At 33.5% G+C, this 17,766-nt stretch overlaps 1 protein-coding gene across 5 annotated transcripts in view; it reads left to right on the top strand.

Moving 5' to 3' along the window:
* The window catches only part of Agbl4 (AGBL carboxypeptidase 4), a 1,435,759-nt gene that overhangs the window by 357,913 nt on the left and 1,060,080 nt on the right, over positions 1–17,766 (top strand). The window lies entirely within an intron of this gene.

Genomic DNA, 17,766 nt, shown 5'->3' with positions numbered 1-17,766 from the left:
TCATTACTAAGAATATTATAAGTCATTCTCCAATTGATCCTTTCTATTTTTTTACAAATTCTTGGTATTTTATTTGTAAGCATACAGATATAATACACGATGTTTTAAAGCTGACATGGGAAATACAGTGTTTTAGTTTCACACACCACAAAATTTTTAGAAATGTCATTTCTGAATGCTGCAATACTTGTTTGCTTTAATGCTTACCTCATAATTTCTGATTTCTTCTCTAGTACTAACAGTAATAGGTAATTGGTTCCTATAGTATGATAAGGTCTTATCAATCTTTGGTGATACTATTGTAAATTTTGCTTGATATTAACAAGGTCACATAATTGTCACTATTCCTTTGTAAACCAACAATCAGGTTGACTTTGTGACATAACAATGCTAGAATATATTCCCAGAGTTCTTGACTGTGGGCTAATTACACTGCATTTTCCTCTCTGAAAATACCAAAGTAGCCAAATATTGGCATTGTCACAAATGACTATAAGTAGTGATACACAAAGTACATCCCTGTAAAGTAATTGGATATCTGTATACCAGTATCAAAGTCTTTAGAATATAAGCATGCACAAACCTCAACATGAAACAAAACAATAGAAACAAGAAAAGAAAAAGGCAACACAATACTTCCCCAAATGCCCATCTTCTCTGAAGCCAACCCAGGGAACACCAAGGGTCAGAATAATACAATCTACACACCTGAATTATTCAAAAGCATAGCATAGGAGATCAGAAAACAATTTAGAGAAATACTCAGCAGGATATTGCTAAACAAATAATGGAATTAATGACAAAAATAATGCAGGAGCTCCCATGAGACACCAGCAGAAAACTAGATGAGCTAGACTAAATGATACAAAACATGAATGCCTACCAAAGAATTACAGTCCATGAAAAGATCTCAATCGGAAATCCATGAGATTAAAAATTTTTTAAAGGAATGCATATCAGGGTAATTGAGTGTGAGGACAGAATATCCAAGCTAGAAAATAATAATACCTTCAAAGACCAACTACTGAAAGGTGTTTCAAAAACAAATGAAAATGAGAAATGAATCCAATGACACAAAGAAGACTAATCTAACAACAACTGATATAAGTAAAAAGTAAATCAGAAAACAAGACAAATGGGATAAAAAAAAAACCTGTTCACTGAAATAATGGCAAAGACTTCACAAACATAAAAAAGAAATAAATATACAGATAAATGAATCATATCAAAAGCCATATAGCTATAACCAAAAGAGAACCTCTACATACTACATTCTACTCAGAGTTCCAGAGATCTGTTACTTTAAACTTTAAAACCTGTTAGAGAAAGACCATGAATCACACATGAAGGCAAACCCAATAGAATCACAAAAGATTTCTCTACATTATGGCCACGAGAGCTTGGAAGGAAGTGTTGCAGGTCCTCAAAGATAACAGCTTCCAAAGTGAATTTATGAATCCTGAAAAACTTCCTTTGAAATTGATGGAGAAATAAAATATTTATATAACACTTGAACTTCAAGAAATTCATGACAAAACCTGCATTCTAAAGAATTTTCATGAATGTCCAAGAAATAAACAACAAAACCAAAAATGCCAGTAAGTGAAACAGAATGAATGCACTTGGTAGTTATGAATAGCTAAACAAAAGGGGGAAAGAATGAGGAATTAAGCAATAGAAAAATAATGTAATGACAGAAATAGGTGAATAGTTCCTGGTAGTAACTCTTCATGTGAATTGTCTCAATTCCTTAATCAAAAACACAATAACATAATGAGTCAACAAAGAAAACCCAGCAATACTGAGTATACAAGAAATATATTTAATCAAAGAAGATAGATTAAAAATCAAAGGATGGAAAATAATATTTTGCACATAAGAAACCTAAAAGAAGACAGGACAAAGTGGATGTCGTGTTAAAACTGGTCAGAAGAGACAAAGAAGGTAACTACATATTGGTTAAGGGAACAATTGAACAGAAAGAATTAACAATTATGTGCGGGGAAAAGGAACTCTTCTGCACTGTTTGTAGGAATGCAGACTGGTGCAACCACTGTGGAGGTCAGTCTGGAGGTTCCTCAAAAAGCTAGGATTGGAAGTACTATTTGACCCAGCTATTCCACTTCTGGGCATATTCCCAGAAGAACTGAAAACATCATACCACATTGATACATGTGCACCCGTGTTTATAGCAGCACAATTTGTAATAGCCAGATCTTGGAAACAACCTAAATGCCCATCAACTGAGAAATGGATAAGAAAAAATTGTAGTATTTTTATACAACGGAGTACTACTCAGCTGTAAAGAATGATCACATTGAGATATTCATAAGTAATTGGATGCAACTCAAGACCATACTCATAAGTGAAATAAATCAAACTCATGTGTAAACACTGTATAGTATTCCTAGTGTACGAAAAGGTAAGGATACATAAAATATAAAAAACTCAATAAATACAGTGAAAGGATAAGAATCTGCTTAAAGGGGAAAAGTAATACTTTAGGGAAAATGAGAAAAAAGAAAAAGGAAGGGAAAAGGAAAAATGTCTAAAATTATATAAACACATAGGATAGCTAAGATGATTGTGCTACACATTCTATAAGTTCTTGGAACAAAATAACATTCATAGGATTGGAACAATTGTGCATATTATTATGTGGTGATCTGAGGACCTCTTGAAGATCAGTATGTAAAATAACAACCCTAGTAATGCTCCAACCACTTTGTTTGGAAAGCCAATATTGTCAGTATTTTAGGCTCTTTTCTGTTGTTACTTTTGTCATTTTTATTTCATGTTTTTCTAGGAATTTATTTTGTTTTATTTTGTGTTTTCCTTGAATATAGAAAGGATAGGTATACATGTAGAGACTCATACATGCGTAGAACATCTCCTAAACAGTTTATGAGAATCAATTATATAATGCATGATGAAATGAATAGCTACTTTGAAGAAAAAGAGACACTATGTTACCAAGTGCTGATTCCATAGTGTAATGCTGTAAAATCCAGCAATACTATTATTCTTAGTTCAAAGTGATTTTAGTCTGTTTTGTATTGTTTAATTTCAACATACATGAAGACAGCTATTTTGATGAGGATGACATATTATGGCAGCCATTGTTGATTTCTCTATTGACTGGTTTTGAAGGCCTAAAATGCCTTCATCATTCTGTTCTGATCAGTTTAATACTATTTAGTTTTGTATGAATTCATTGTGTGTGAAAATATGGACAACTATTTGGAAGAAAACAAGAGACAATATGATAGCCAGTGCTGAGCTCCTGTTATCTTGCTTTGAAATCTGTCACTTCCATTGTTTTCTTCTGATCTGCTTTGTTCTATTTTGTTATGTTTAGTTTTACCCTCTTTAAAATAAAAATTTTAAAAAATAATTAACAATTATAAATATGTATTAAACAAATGCTGGCACACAAAACTTTATAAATAAATTCTAATAGACATAAAATCCAGATAAGCACCAATACAATTGTAATAAGGAGCACAATACTGGAGTGGACAGATGAACTGGACAGAAAAATCAACAAAGGAATATCAGAATTGAACCAGACCATTGAGCAAATGAACTTAATTAATCTACAGAATGTTTTGTTCAACAATAGTAGAATACATTTTTTAGCAGCACAAGGGACTTTTTTCAAAATAAACACAAAGTAGCCAATAAAGTATGCTTAAGTAAATATAAAATAATTGAAATTATAACATTCCTATTATAGTGCTATATTGTACTGAAATTAGAACTCACTGGCAAAAAAACACTACATAAAGTATGCAAAAACATGGAAACTAAGTAATATTCTCTAATAATCAGTGAACCATAGATGAAAGTAAAGAAGAAATTAACTTATATAATCAAATGCTAATGTCAGTTTGACTTACCAGAACCTCAAGGATGTGATGAAAGTACTTCTGGGTGGGGGTAATTCATGGTAGTGATTTTCCACATCAGAAAATCAGAGTAAGTTAAATAACTTAATGATGTACTTTACGGTCCCTGAAAAACAAGCACAATTGTTACCCAAAGACTACCTGCAGGAAGGAAAACACAAATATCAGGGCAGAAGTTAATGAAATGGACACCAAAAAAAAAAAAATATATATATATATATATAAAGCATCAAGGAATCAAAGAGTTGTTGCTTTGGAAGATTAAACAAAATAGACAAATTCTTAGCCACTCTTACAAAATAAGAAAAGACCAAAATCCATTCAATTAGAAGTGAAAATGTTGAAATTGCAACAGATTCTGCTGAACACTTTAAAATTTATTGGTAACTTCTTTGAGAATCTGTATTCTGATAAAATGGAAAATTCAGAAAAAAATGGGTAAATTCCTGGATACATATGAATTGCCAAATCTGATCAAAGATATAAAAATGCTGAATAAGCCAATATCAGTCGGTGAAATTGAAGAAGTAATATGAAAACTACCAACTAAGCAAAGTCCAGATCCTAATGGAGTCACTGCCAAATTCTACAAGATCTTTAGAGAAGATCTAATGCCAGTACTGTCAAACTCCGTAAGATTGACAGACAAGTAGTACTCCCAAAGTCATTCCTGGAAGCAATCAATATGCTGACTTCAAAAGCAGAGAAAATCCAACCGAAAAAGGTTGGATCTCCCTAATCAACATAGACACAAAAATCCTCAATAAGATACTGGTAAACAGAATGCAGCAAATCCAGTAGGATTCACTTTAGGTAGGCAGGGATGGTTCAACATATGCAAATAAATAGATGCAATATATCACATAAACTGAAGCAAAGCATCTCATTAGATACAGAAAAAGCATTTGACAGAATCCAACATCCACTCATGATAAAAACACTGAAAAAATAGGGATAATTCTTTATCTCAATCTGATGAAAACCATCTAGGGCAAACCAATGACTAACATTAGATACGTATACCAATTACCTACAGTGAATGTAATCATTGTGCACTGCAAATATGTACTAATAATAGTAAAAAACAAAACAAAATTAAAAACCTAATATTAATTGTTGAGGATACATTAGAGTATTATAAGGGTTAAAAAGAGACAGATGCATAGCACATAATACAAAAGAAAAGCAGTATATTCAGTGGTAATGTTAACATTGTTAGCAACAACAATAGTTAATATCACTGGATTATTAAATGTTATATACAGTGGCAAGATAAGAGAAAATAAGTTATAAAACAGGAAAAGGCATCTTTTAAAGATTTTTTTCCATAAAATGGAAAACAGAAATGCAATTTAATCATCACTCATTTGACCATACTCACTGCTGAATAATAAATGCCTCTAAGATAAAATAAACATGAAAAAATACTTTGTGCTTTGTTTATTATTTAAAATTCATTTATGGAGAAAAAGTAAGCCTATACTATAATAAAATTAATGTAATGATCGCTATTCAGGTTCCATCACATTTAGATACTGTATGAAATAGAAATACTTCAAGCTCTTAAGGTTTTACTTTCAAATTTTAGCATTCTCACATCTATATACACAAACTTCTCATTTTCGTGATAAAGTTTGAGAATGCCCATATGAATCCCTGAATTATTTTGCAATATGGTTTCATAATGACCCAAGACTATTACAGTGTTCTGCACAAAATAACATTGTAACAGTGAAGAGTAAGAAGCAAAAACATTAGCTCAATTCAATTGTTTTCACTTTTATTTGTCCAGAATTTAGTCTTTGTCTGCTTTGCCTTTACTATCCAGCAGTCTGAATTATTTTTGTGTACTAGCAATAAAAAGGAAATTATTTAAATAACAACTTCAATATTAACAACAGAAAAATGAGATAAGTAAAATGTCTGTCATTTATTTAGCAACACTTTAAAGATTGTTTTAAGTGCTTTATATATTATCATGTCATGTAAGTTAGTTCTCACATAGGTTAGTAAATACATATTATTTGTTAAACAAGGAAACAAATTCAGAATGACTTGCCCTAATTTATCTATTAAGTAAGCTTTATAATCAGAGCTAAACCAGGAGTCATATGCTTGAAAAGCTTTTATTTTTCCAATATATTATACTATATTTTAACCAGGTCATCATTTTTATACTGTGTATGTCAGGTTGAAGTAATACTATTGTATAGTATAAAACCAAATAGTCTGATTTTCAAATCATCTAAATGGATGTGTAATGGGGTACATGGGAATAAATTTGAAGTTTATTAGCACAAATTATTATTATACCCCTTTCCCTGCTGAAAAACAATGCAGAGTTACATGACTAGGTTATAGAATTCAATATCACAAATAAAATACAAGTTTTCTCATTTGGTTTTACTGAACATTGTTTCATAGAAGACAGGTTTGAGCTTAGGGGAAAGTACATTGGACTTGAAGTCACTTATCCAATTAGGCTTAAGGCTTGGTACTAGCATGTGGCAGTGTTCATCAGAGTGAACAAATTACTTAACTTCTCTGTGCCTCATTTATGTCAACTATGAAGTAGCATTTATAGCAAAACAATACAGGGCTTTTATAAATATTATGTGAGGCAGTATAAATTTGGTAAAGTCTAAAGCACTATACAAATAGAAAGCAGTATTATTGTTATGTACTGCTTTATGAACTAGATTATACATAAAGATTAAATACCAGAATTTGTATCTTCCTTTCAAAAGAAGGAAAATGATTATAGAAAGTTCTCTAGAAAAAAGTATATCACATGTGAGAGGTGAGTGTAAAAGTTTTCATCTTCTTTCTTAATATAAAATATCATCCTTTCCAAGTCTTCTATAGATATTTCCTTTAGGGACTAGGCAAATCCCTGGAGTAAATTCATGGAAGGAGAACATATGGTGGAACATGATATTGTATTATCCTCTGCTGGAGCAGATTGCTTTTTCTGCTTTTAGAATGTCAATTGTTTCTGCTACATTAAAAAAAAATTCTTTTTGAAGTAAGCAGAGCAGGAAATATGGCCAGAACGAATTGCACAGTAATTGTAAACAGTGCTTTCAAGATAAGCAACCCCTTGATCTGAAGATCTCTCACTCTCCACGCTGTGGTGTGAGAGTTCCTGATTACCTTAAAGAGGTTGTTCTGCTGTTTCAGTGTCCTGAGTTTCTTTAACAGAGGGAAATTGCAGTTGGTGTCTTCTCAGAACATGTTTAATTGTGGTTATATTTATTTCATTGTTTGCATCCCTATCACCTTGGCAACCCTGTTCTATTACACAAATGACACCCGAATCTTACTAAAAGCTACCTGAAAGTGAGTTTCTGAGTAACTTCTCAGTGCTGCTCTTTTGTTAAAAAATGTAATTTTGTTGGAGGTTTAAAAGAACAACCAAATCTCCATATATATATATATATATATATATATATATATATATATATATATATTCTGTGACCTTGGGAGAATTAGACTCCACAGTTTAGTTTTTAAAATGATAATAGCCATGTTCTTGTTGCAGGGGAAACACTGGATACCTTTCTTCTTGTTTTGCATCTCTCCTTCATGGTTCCCATCTTCAGTTGCATAAAACTGACATCTTTTCATGTTGTTTTTTATACATACATACTTCCATATCTTTGCTCATATGATAAATGCTACCTGAAATGCTCTTCCACATCTTTTCATTTTGTCTACATGCTGTTTATTTTTCAGAGCTCAACTCAAAATCTATTGTTGAAAACTTCTTGATCTCCCAAAAAATTGTACACATCTCTGAACATGTACTATGTTGTTTTATATATCTACCCAACTATTCTACCAGTCTGAAGGCAGAGGCTCTTTTTTTCATGTTTGTATGTCCAGAATTTGGTAGCTGTGCGGCTTTGAGCAAATCTCAAATTCTATATTCCTCATTTTTGTAGAATAGGACAAAATTTGTGAAATAAAATAGGACATCATAACAGCCTCCATTGTCAGGTTATGATGATTTAATATATGTAAATTATGTGTAATAGTACCACATATAATAAATGTTTACCATCATTATTTTCTAAATTACTCTTCCATTTCTGTGTTCATTTCCCCTTCCCATTTGACTGCAAATGTCTTTCAGAATATATTAGCCTGAATGCTACTCTATTACTCAATTTTTTTCTTTTACCTAGAGTATTTCTGTTTCTAATTTTTGTTCTGATGGCTTTCCAGGTGGTATTATCTTTTCACAGGAGTAAAAGTCTTTTCTGAATATATGAGCCCTGCTCCTACCTCCCTGATACAGCTTGCATGACTAAGTTTGTGTTGGAATCTATTATGCATCAATTAAAAAGATACTTTGTATTGATAATAACCCTAAACTAGAGTCCTAAAACTTACTCAATTTAGATGCCAGATCCTGGCTGTGAAGCTAGACCTTAAGTATCACCTATTTTAGTCCTTAAAATGCCCTCCATTGTAACCATTATGCTGATTCCTAACAGTGCAGGTTTTTATTATGTTTTTCTATTTCATCATTCCATATCAAAGAAATAAGATAGTATGTGTAGTCTTCTAATGTAACATATTTTATGCAAAATAATATTTTTGAGATTCAGTTATACCTTTTTTCATTAGAAACATTGGATTGTTTTGACCTGCTGTATTGCTTGGAGAAAAGAAGCTTAAAGTAAATTTATAGTTTTATAAATTTCATATATATAATATACCATCTGTATGTACTATTAATATATATTATGACAAGTATTTTATATCATGTTATATGACAATAGGGAACTATATTATGCAGTATATATTTATGTAATGTACAGTCAACAGTCATGTGCTGCAGAAAATTGTGATCAGTGTCATTGTGATCAGTGTTGGACAATGTTTATGATGTTGTTCCTTAAGCTTATAATGTAGCTAAAGAATTCCTGATGCCTAGTGTTTTACTGTACCTTTTCGTGTTTACGTGTATTTGGAGCCACATATGCTTATTAATTCCTGCAGGATTCAGCACAGTAAAATACTGTATAGGTTGTAGCCTAGGAGCTATAGTCTAATATCATACAGCCTGTGCATATAATAGGCTATATTGTCAAGGTTTCTGTAAGTATGTTCTGTGATCTTTATACTGTAATGAAATCATCTACTGGTGCATTTCTCAGAATATATCCCTGCCTTTAGTGTCATTTGGTGAAAAAAGTGGAAAGTAGCAAACCAAATGGTAGTTTGTAATTTACTTGTAGCACAAAATATTTAAAGAAGTCTATATGTACATAATGAAATACTAATCTTTATTTAACTTACAGTAAAATTGTAAAGAAATAACTTTCTACAAAGAAGCATTTATCTACTTCATTTACTGATTTATCATTTCCTATAAATCTCTTTTTATGCCTTTACAGTATTATATCTTTATTATATATCTAATTTGGCTGTTTTGGGAATTTTTTAATGCTGTTGTTATTGTAGCGTTTATATTCTAGCAAATCTGAAACCTTTATATATATGTTTGTTAAATTATTAAATATTAAATAATTAATAGAATTAAATAACATTTAGTAATATTAAATTATTAAATAATTCCTGATTCATGACTTTTTCAACTTAGTGAAACATACAGGTATCGATAAAAAATTATAAATATGAATGCAAAATAAATTCCAGAGTGTACATAATCCAGTAGTCCAGGGACTATACTTTGAGAAATACTGGTTAAAATTAATAATTCTGTTGGTTGATGTGTTTTGTTCTGATCTATATAGATTTGTTTTAGATATTTCACTACTGGGCTTTTGCCTTCAATTTGATGAGTAATAAATTTTCTAAGATTGCTTTGGAGTGGCTAAAGATGTATAAATATGAGCAGCTCAGCACAGCATATTTGCTGCTTATTTGCTGCTTATATACTGAAGAGGCTAATTAGTTTGGTTGTCTTACTTTTTTTCAAGACCACAAAGGCAGTTCTGTATTTACATGGCCTGGTTGCGGAAGACAGACTGCTTATATATAGCATGATTGAGTGTTTTTGGTTTTACTGGCTAGTGAAGGGAATAGAAATACCTCTTTTGGGTAGGCCAGAATAAGAAGTGATTTTTCTAAGTAATTCCATGGCTAAAAAGTGATTTCCTAAGTAATTCCATGAATAGCAAATTCTTCTTTTCCAGCTGACCAAGCATAAAGGCAAAAGTTAGGAAGTCAGACAAGTGTTCAACAAGATCCTCCTGTAGGGGCCAGAACGCCCATGTAGGTAAATGCAAACATCCTTCAGATTTATGCTGGGCTGGTTGGCTACTTTCCACCTTCTTCACCAGTAAAAAACAAGATAGCATTTCAAAATCTTAGGTGTGAATGGGAGATCCTTCTCTATTTCTTAAATGTGGTGATGAGAAAGCCCATCTTATCAATAATAATTGAACCAACATAGCAAAGAAATTGAAGAGAATATGAGTTTACAGATTTTTATATCATCATCTTCTCAGGCTTCCTGTAATATATTACATTTTAATATTATACTTTAATAAAACTCATTCCCTCAACCTCACTTCAAATTGATTCCTTATTTTATATTTAGATTAATTTCTTTCATTATATTTTGGATGGTGACTCCTCGTCTTCTTCTATCTTGTCTTCCTACATCTTCTTCATCGTGCTGGAGATTGAACCCAGGTCCTCACAGAGGCATGGTAGTACTGGCCTATATTCCCAGTCCTACTTTGAGCTTCATGATTATTTGAATTATCTCAGAACTCCACTGAGTTTTGAGTGGTCTGTGCTGCATTCATGTGGCAATGATGAAAACACATGTCTTAGAAATTCTGGTATGAGGATACTTAATTGATTGCTATTTGAAACTCTGCTCCTCTTGATCTATCACCAAGTGCACCCTGAGATACTACTGTATACCCTTTATACTGTTTCCAGTAGTGATTAGACATGTCAAGAGCCTTAGGACTCTGCTTTCAAGGACTTTTCTATTGTCTGACTTTGGACATAGGACTCTCTTTTGACTCCGCTTAGAACCATTTTGTAGTTTGAGACTCTTTTTAACTTGTTTGTTCAAACCCCCATTCTTTAAAGGTAAAATGTAATGGTTTGTTTTCGGAAGGTTCTGCTTTAGTCCTTCACAGGAATCTCTACTACTAAACCTTTTGCTGACCTAATCCAAGCTGGTGCTGTGCCACTGAGCTATATTCCCAGCTCAAGAAGTTTTGAATACAGGCCAGGTGATGATGTTTAACCATCAGGTGCCAGAAGATTGTACTTAATTCAGTAGAAGACTTTTCCACTAATGTTACTTTTTCCTTGCATAATTCCTGGACTTGAGTCAGTTTTGAACCTGGAATCTACTGGTTGAAGATGTTAGCTAGGTTTCTGGGAGGAAGGACGCTGTAATAATGTAACAAATGTGTTCCATAATGATTTTCCACCTGTGACAGTCATCTGAATGACTAAAAAAAAGTCAGGTAGTTCTCACACTTCTGGACACAGAATCAGAATTGAAATTTTTATCTAAAGACCAGAAAAATATCGTCATGGAGCCTCTGTTAAAGAAGCCCTCTGGTGGAGCAGGGGAAGTAATCAATTTGTTACAGTAAATGAAGTTCATCTCACAGTGGGTCCACTGTTCCATAGATCAATTTTTTTTACCCATCCCTTGAGTGTAAAATTGGGATTGATTTACTTGACTATAGGAGTAATTTTCACCTTAGGTCCTTGATCTACAGGATAAAACTCTCATGTCTGTGGAAGAACAAGTGAAAGCACTTTGATGGACCATTCCCCAAGGCAAGACTGTAAATAAAAATAAAAGAAAATTACATTATTTCAAGTGGAGAGAATGTATGGGGGATATTAGTTACACTATCATCCTTGTCAAGACTATAATTCCTCTTCTAGTCTGCTGCTACTTGGATATAAGAACTCCAAAGTGCTAACTGACAGGCAGAGTTTACAGTTCAGTAACATGCCTTCTGTATCCCTTTGACAAAGCATACCTCTTAGGAATCAGCAAACTGACTGTAAATGACCAGAAAATAAATATTTTAGTCTTTGTGATCTATTCTATATTGTAAGTATTTAGCTTTGTAATTATATTGTGAAACTCCTAGGGACAACCATAAATGAATAGGAATGGCTGCGTGCTAGTTAGTGATTATTCATAAAATTAGGTAGCTTGTTAGATTTGGCCTTCAGATTTTAGTTTTATGGTACCATTCCAAAAAGTGGTACCATTCCATTTAGAGTGGAAGTCTCTAATGTATCTCCATTCTATTCCCCAGGCTGGTTCCTGAATAAAAGGAATGTATTGCATATGAATTATGATAAACTTAATCCTGGAGTTGTTCTATTAATGAGTCTAATATGGTATCAATTCTGGAGAACATTAATTATTCCTCAAGTATGTCGTATGTCACTATTGCTTTCGGAAACATATTATTTCCTATTTAAATTATAACTGGAGAAATAGTTTATTTTACATAAGATGGAGAACAGTATTCACATTTACTTCCAATTTTGCCTTAAGTATTTATTTAATCTCTTGCCTCTGTCATAAGATAGCACAAAGAACTTTGGATTTTCTGAAACAGAATATAACATTGATCCATTATGTTCACTGGATAGGAGGAACAAGAGTTATTTTCTCATGATGGAAGCCTACATAAGCCACATGTATACCAGAGATTAAAATATAAACCTTATGATGACTTGAAGACCTTCCACATCTCTGTAGACTTGAAAGTTCAGTGATTAGAAGCATACCCAGGATATCCCCTCCAAAGAAAGATACATATCTGTGTCTTTCACTTTTTCTCCTAGCTAAAAAAGCACAGGACTGAGTGGGCCCATTGGATTCCATAGATAACACATTCCATACCTAGTATAATTGGTTTGGTACACGTACAGAGTTACCCATGAGCTTCCCAGCTATTGGTATGAACTGCAACAGGTCCAGGATATAGTAAAGTACTCTTTGTGGCACATAACTTTTCAAACTGGTATTAGAAATATGTCAGAATAGGAAAAAATGTAATGTACCGTCTGTGGTGAGATCCAGGATGAAAATCTGTACACAGACCATGGTAGAGTTATGTGCCCTTTGAACAGTACCTGCCATATTAGTTAGCCCTTGTGAGGTGGAATGTTTTTACAATGAGACAACAAGTGGACATGAAACTTTAACTTTCAGTTATGAACTGGAATTTTTTCTATTACTTGGAATTGGACCCATAGTTTTCTTATTGAGCTATGTCCTCAATCCTTTTTTTCGGTTTTTGACTTTTCAAAACAATTTTGAGATGATGTTTTACTAAGTTGCTAAATTGCCCAGGCTGAAGTTCAAACTTCTGATCTCCTGCCTAAGCCTCTCAGAATGTTGGAATTATAAAAATACAATATCATTCCTGACTATAACGTGGGATTCTTTGACTCCTGAAATCACATAAAATTGGACAAACCCAGTGCCAAGTCCTTATAAAATGGAAATGTTACACCTGGGATTGAGTTAATGCAATATTAGAGATCATGAATAAACTACATAAATGGTAGTCTAATTTTATGTTTTACCTACTATTGCATGAATTCCTTTCTCCTAACTTTCATCCATGGCCTTATGATTTTATTATATATGATAAGTTAAAACAGAAAGAAAAGGTTTTGAGCTAAGTTTATAGTTAGGTCAAATCATTTTATCACTGAAAGTCAAAAAAGAAAAAGAAAAAATAAAATTTTGGTGCCTGCAGTATGGTCATATAATACAGAATGGCCATAAAAGCAGAAGAGGCTATAAGTGATGTGCAGACAGATGAAGGGGTTATATGCATGGTGTATCTGAATATCCACTTTGTGTAGAAGTAGTGCTCTGAGGTGAGAATGTATATAATCTGTTAGTGAGTGACAAATACCGTGGCCAATTTACTAGAAACATGAAAACAGGAAAAGTACAAGATTGGAGAGAGAGAAAAGAAGGCTGGAATACAGGCATATGGTTGAACAACTGAGTGTAAGCATACTCAGAATATTTTATTGAGCTACATTTAATAAATGCTTTTTGAGAAAACTTTCATTTGCAACTACTCCAGACATCGCTAGGCTTCAGGTACATCCATGAGAAAGGCTTACAACTTTTTTATTTATTGTTCTAATGATAACATATCTGATTGTAGCCCACTAATAACAGCAGATATTGTAGCTTCATTGTTGGATGAGGAATATGATCCCTCTGGATAGAGAGTATTTTGTAGTAAATCCATGTTTGATAAAAGGATTTTTTAAAGTTTTGTTAATACATTCAAGGAATCAACCACCATAGAAGTGTCACTAAACCTAGAAGACAAAAAATGCTTATCCAGTTGACATCCCCATCCTTTATCATGAGTTGTCCTAGAACTATAATGTTGTGTTCAAAATATAGCAACCACAGGGAGGTAGCTATCTGTTACTCTGAAAGGATGGGCTTCCGCTTACCAAGACTGACCTGTCTACTTCTGCTTCTGAGTGTCCAACTTGTGAGAAATGGAGAGCAATGCTGAATCACTAGTATGTCATTGAATGAAATTAACTGGAGACGAAACTGGGATCCTTTTATTAAGAAAAAACTGAATAGATACCTATTCTAGATGTGAGGTTCCTTTTCTGGTCAACTATATCATTATACAGAGTAGTATATGCAGTCTTATGGAATACCCAATTCACAAGTATAAAATTAAAAACATAATCCTCGGGGCTGGAGGCTTAGCTCAGTGGCATAAGCGCCTGCCTTGGAAGCAGGCAGTTGTGAGTTCGATCCCTGGTACCGATAAAAAAGAAAAAGACAAAACAAAAAAAACCCCATAATCCTCAATGAGAAATCCCATCGCTGCAAAAGAGGTGTGAGAATGGGTCTTATAATCCTTGTATCCACTGATTGTGTCATGTATAATTCATCCGCAAAAAATTGACTTCAAGGGAACTACAACTTTCTGAAGGTGCATCTGAAGAGTCAGATGTGGACTCAGTCACACCCTGAAAGGATAGGATACTGTTTTTCAGGATGTTGTAGGAGACCTCTATTTAGTGTTGTATTTCAAATATAAAGAATATGCAGATCCAAGAAGCAACAGGGGGGGCATAGTATTGGTGCTACATATCATTAATGCTAATGACCTACTAGAAATTTATGCTTCTGTCCCTGCATCTCTAATATCTGTAGGTTTGAAGTTCCAGTCTATAAAAAGAGTGTACTTTGTCAAGGGGACATAAAAGGTACATTACTAAACTATAAACTATGACATTCACTTAAGCACTTCAGAGTTCTTATATTGAAGTAGCAGCAAACTAGAAGAGGAATTACACTACTGATAGTGATAATTGACTCTGATTAGCAGGATGACTTAGGGAAGATTTTACTTCGTGGAGTAAGTGCAGAAAATGAATAGAACCTAAGTGGTTACCTCTTAAAAGTCCCTTGGACTGAAATGAGTATATGTGAATAAGAGAAACAATCATTTCAAGAGGAAAGTATGATGAGAAAAATCTTGAGTCTTTCAATAATGGAAGTTTGTGCTATAATGTGGAAAATAAGCACATGATCTTTTGAAGTGATGATTGAGGAATTTATAATAAGGAGAATTTAGGATAGCTACTGGATGATGAAGAAAATGGTTATCATTTTAGGCCTTAAGACTAATTGCAGTGATGTAGAAAACAGTTTTTCCCACTGCCCTCCATCTTGCAAGTTTCTGCCCAGAAATTCCATAGGGACTGTGAAGCACATGCTTCCTGAACCTATGATTCTCCTGGTTTGTACTGTGACAGCCATGTAAAAGTGCTACACATATCATCTCTTGTGCAAAAATAATTTTGATTGACAGCCTCTGCTACTCCACTGGATCCATCAGAGAAGACTCATTGGTTCTTCATTCATGCTGAAGTCACAATTCCTTTACGCTGATTTTGCTAGCTATATTCATCAGGGTTCTTCAGAGAGACAGCACCAATAGGAGATAGATAGATAGATAGATAGATAGATAGATAGATAGATAGATACTAGGGAATTCATTTGGAGGGTTGGCTCATGCAATCATGGAGACAGAAATCTCAGAACAGGCTTTTTCAAACTAGAGACCATAGGAAACTGGTAACACGACTCAGCACAAGTCTGAAAGCCTCAGACCCAGGGAAACTTATGATGTAACTCTAATTGGAGGCTAAAGGGATAAAAATGCAGGAGATTGCTAATATAAATACAAGTCCAAAGGCACAAAGGTCTGGAATTCTGAAGTCTAATGAAGGAGAAGGATCTCTAGCTCCAGAGAGAAATACTTACCTTTACCTCTACTCCTTTGTTCTATCTGGCTTTCCCACTTACTGCTCACATTGAAGGCACATCTTCCTCAGTTTATCCACTTACTGACTTCCCTCAGGGAACTCCCTTCTGGGCACACCTTTACTAGTTGTTTACGTATTCTTTAATTCAGTCAAATTGATACCTAAAAGTAACCATCACACTATTCAAGAACATTGGAGGTGTTTCTAGTTCTATTTGTTTAGACCTCCACTGCAATCTGATACTCTTCCTACCCAATATTCTTTCCTTCTCCCCTGTTTTCACCAATGTCAGATCTACACTATAGTGTAAAATCTTTTTCTACTTACTCTTTATTCATCCCCTTTGACTTTCACATTTCCTTTATTAAATTTACTGCATGTATGATTTCATGTTGTTATTTGCTTCTGATAGAATTGAATAGGTCTTCAGAAAACGGTCAAGAATATATTCTTAATACTGACACGATAGAACACAAGCAGTGTTTTTGATGTTTTTGAGTTCATAATAGAAGTTTTAATTCTTTCATTTTAGGGGTTGAAATTTTTTATTTAGGCATATGGTATATATTTTTTACCTTTTAATCCTGTTTTTTTGGAAACACTATGACTTTATACTGAGATAGCCATGCATTAGTATTGGCTTCAATATTTATTTCCTGTGTGCTAACACTGTGATTTTGGGCATGACAGTGCATCTTTTTTGGGTTCTGTTACAAAATTCAATTCATACTTTACAATTTGGATTTATGAAACTACACATTATGACTTATTAGGATCTGCAACATAACAAAAGCTTAATAAATGACGGTCTTACTTCTAGTAGTTATGGCACATCACTACCAGCTGCTTCGTGTTTTCTGAACAAACTCTGGATAAGAGCAGAATGAGTTCTCTGGTTCTACCAAGTTTTTGTTCATTTATTGCTTGTTTTAATCATTTCCCTTGTTGCTGGGACAAAATATCCAACACCCACAATTTAAAAGAGAGGTTTAGTTTGGCTTCTTTTTTAGAGGTTTCAATCCATTTGTCTCTAGGATAGAATCACAATGGAGAAAATCCTGCTACAGAGGAAAACTGCTCATGTCTTGGCAGTCAGAAGACAGAAAGAGAGAGATACACCCTACCAGATCTTGCCTCCAGCGACCTAACTATTCCTAACAGGACCTACCTCCTAACATCACATTTAGCCCCATCACCTCTGTGGTTCAATCATTTTCCACAATCCTCACCTGTGAACTCATGAAGCTCTTGCAGGACAGTTCACTATAAAACATAACACTGACATTCTTACCTTAATGGTTCAATGTCTGATGCTATTGCTTATAAATACTTTTACAAGGGCCTTAGATTCTCCTGCAACAATGATGGAATGGTTTATTATCCCAGGCAAAAAGGCATTTCAAATAGCAAGGTATTATGGGGACATAATACCTCCTTCCAAAATTTTATTAGTCTTATAGTAGTTTTCAAGAAATAGAAAAGGAGATACAGATTCTCTTTCTCTGGAAAGTTTAGCTCACTTGAGCCATGTTCATAATGAACTATTAAC

This window comes from Cavia porcellus, unplaced genomic scaffold, assembly GCF_034190915.1.
Source record: "Cavia porcellus strain 051 isolate PalLab524CR breed Dunkin Hartley unplaced genomic scaffold, mCavPor4.1 scaffold_25, whole genome shotgun sequence".
NCBI classification, from domain to species: Eukaryota; Metazoa; Chordata; class Mammalia; order Rodentia; family Caviidae; genus Cavia; species Cavia porcellus.
The sequence above is the reverse complement of the archived record's forward strand: the minus strand, read 5'-3'. Positions and strand labels throughout refer to the sequence as shown.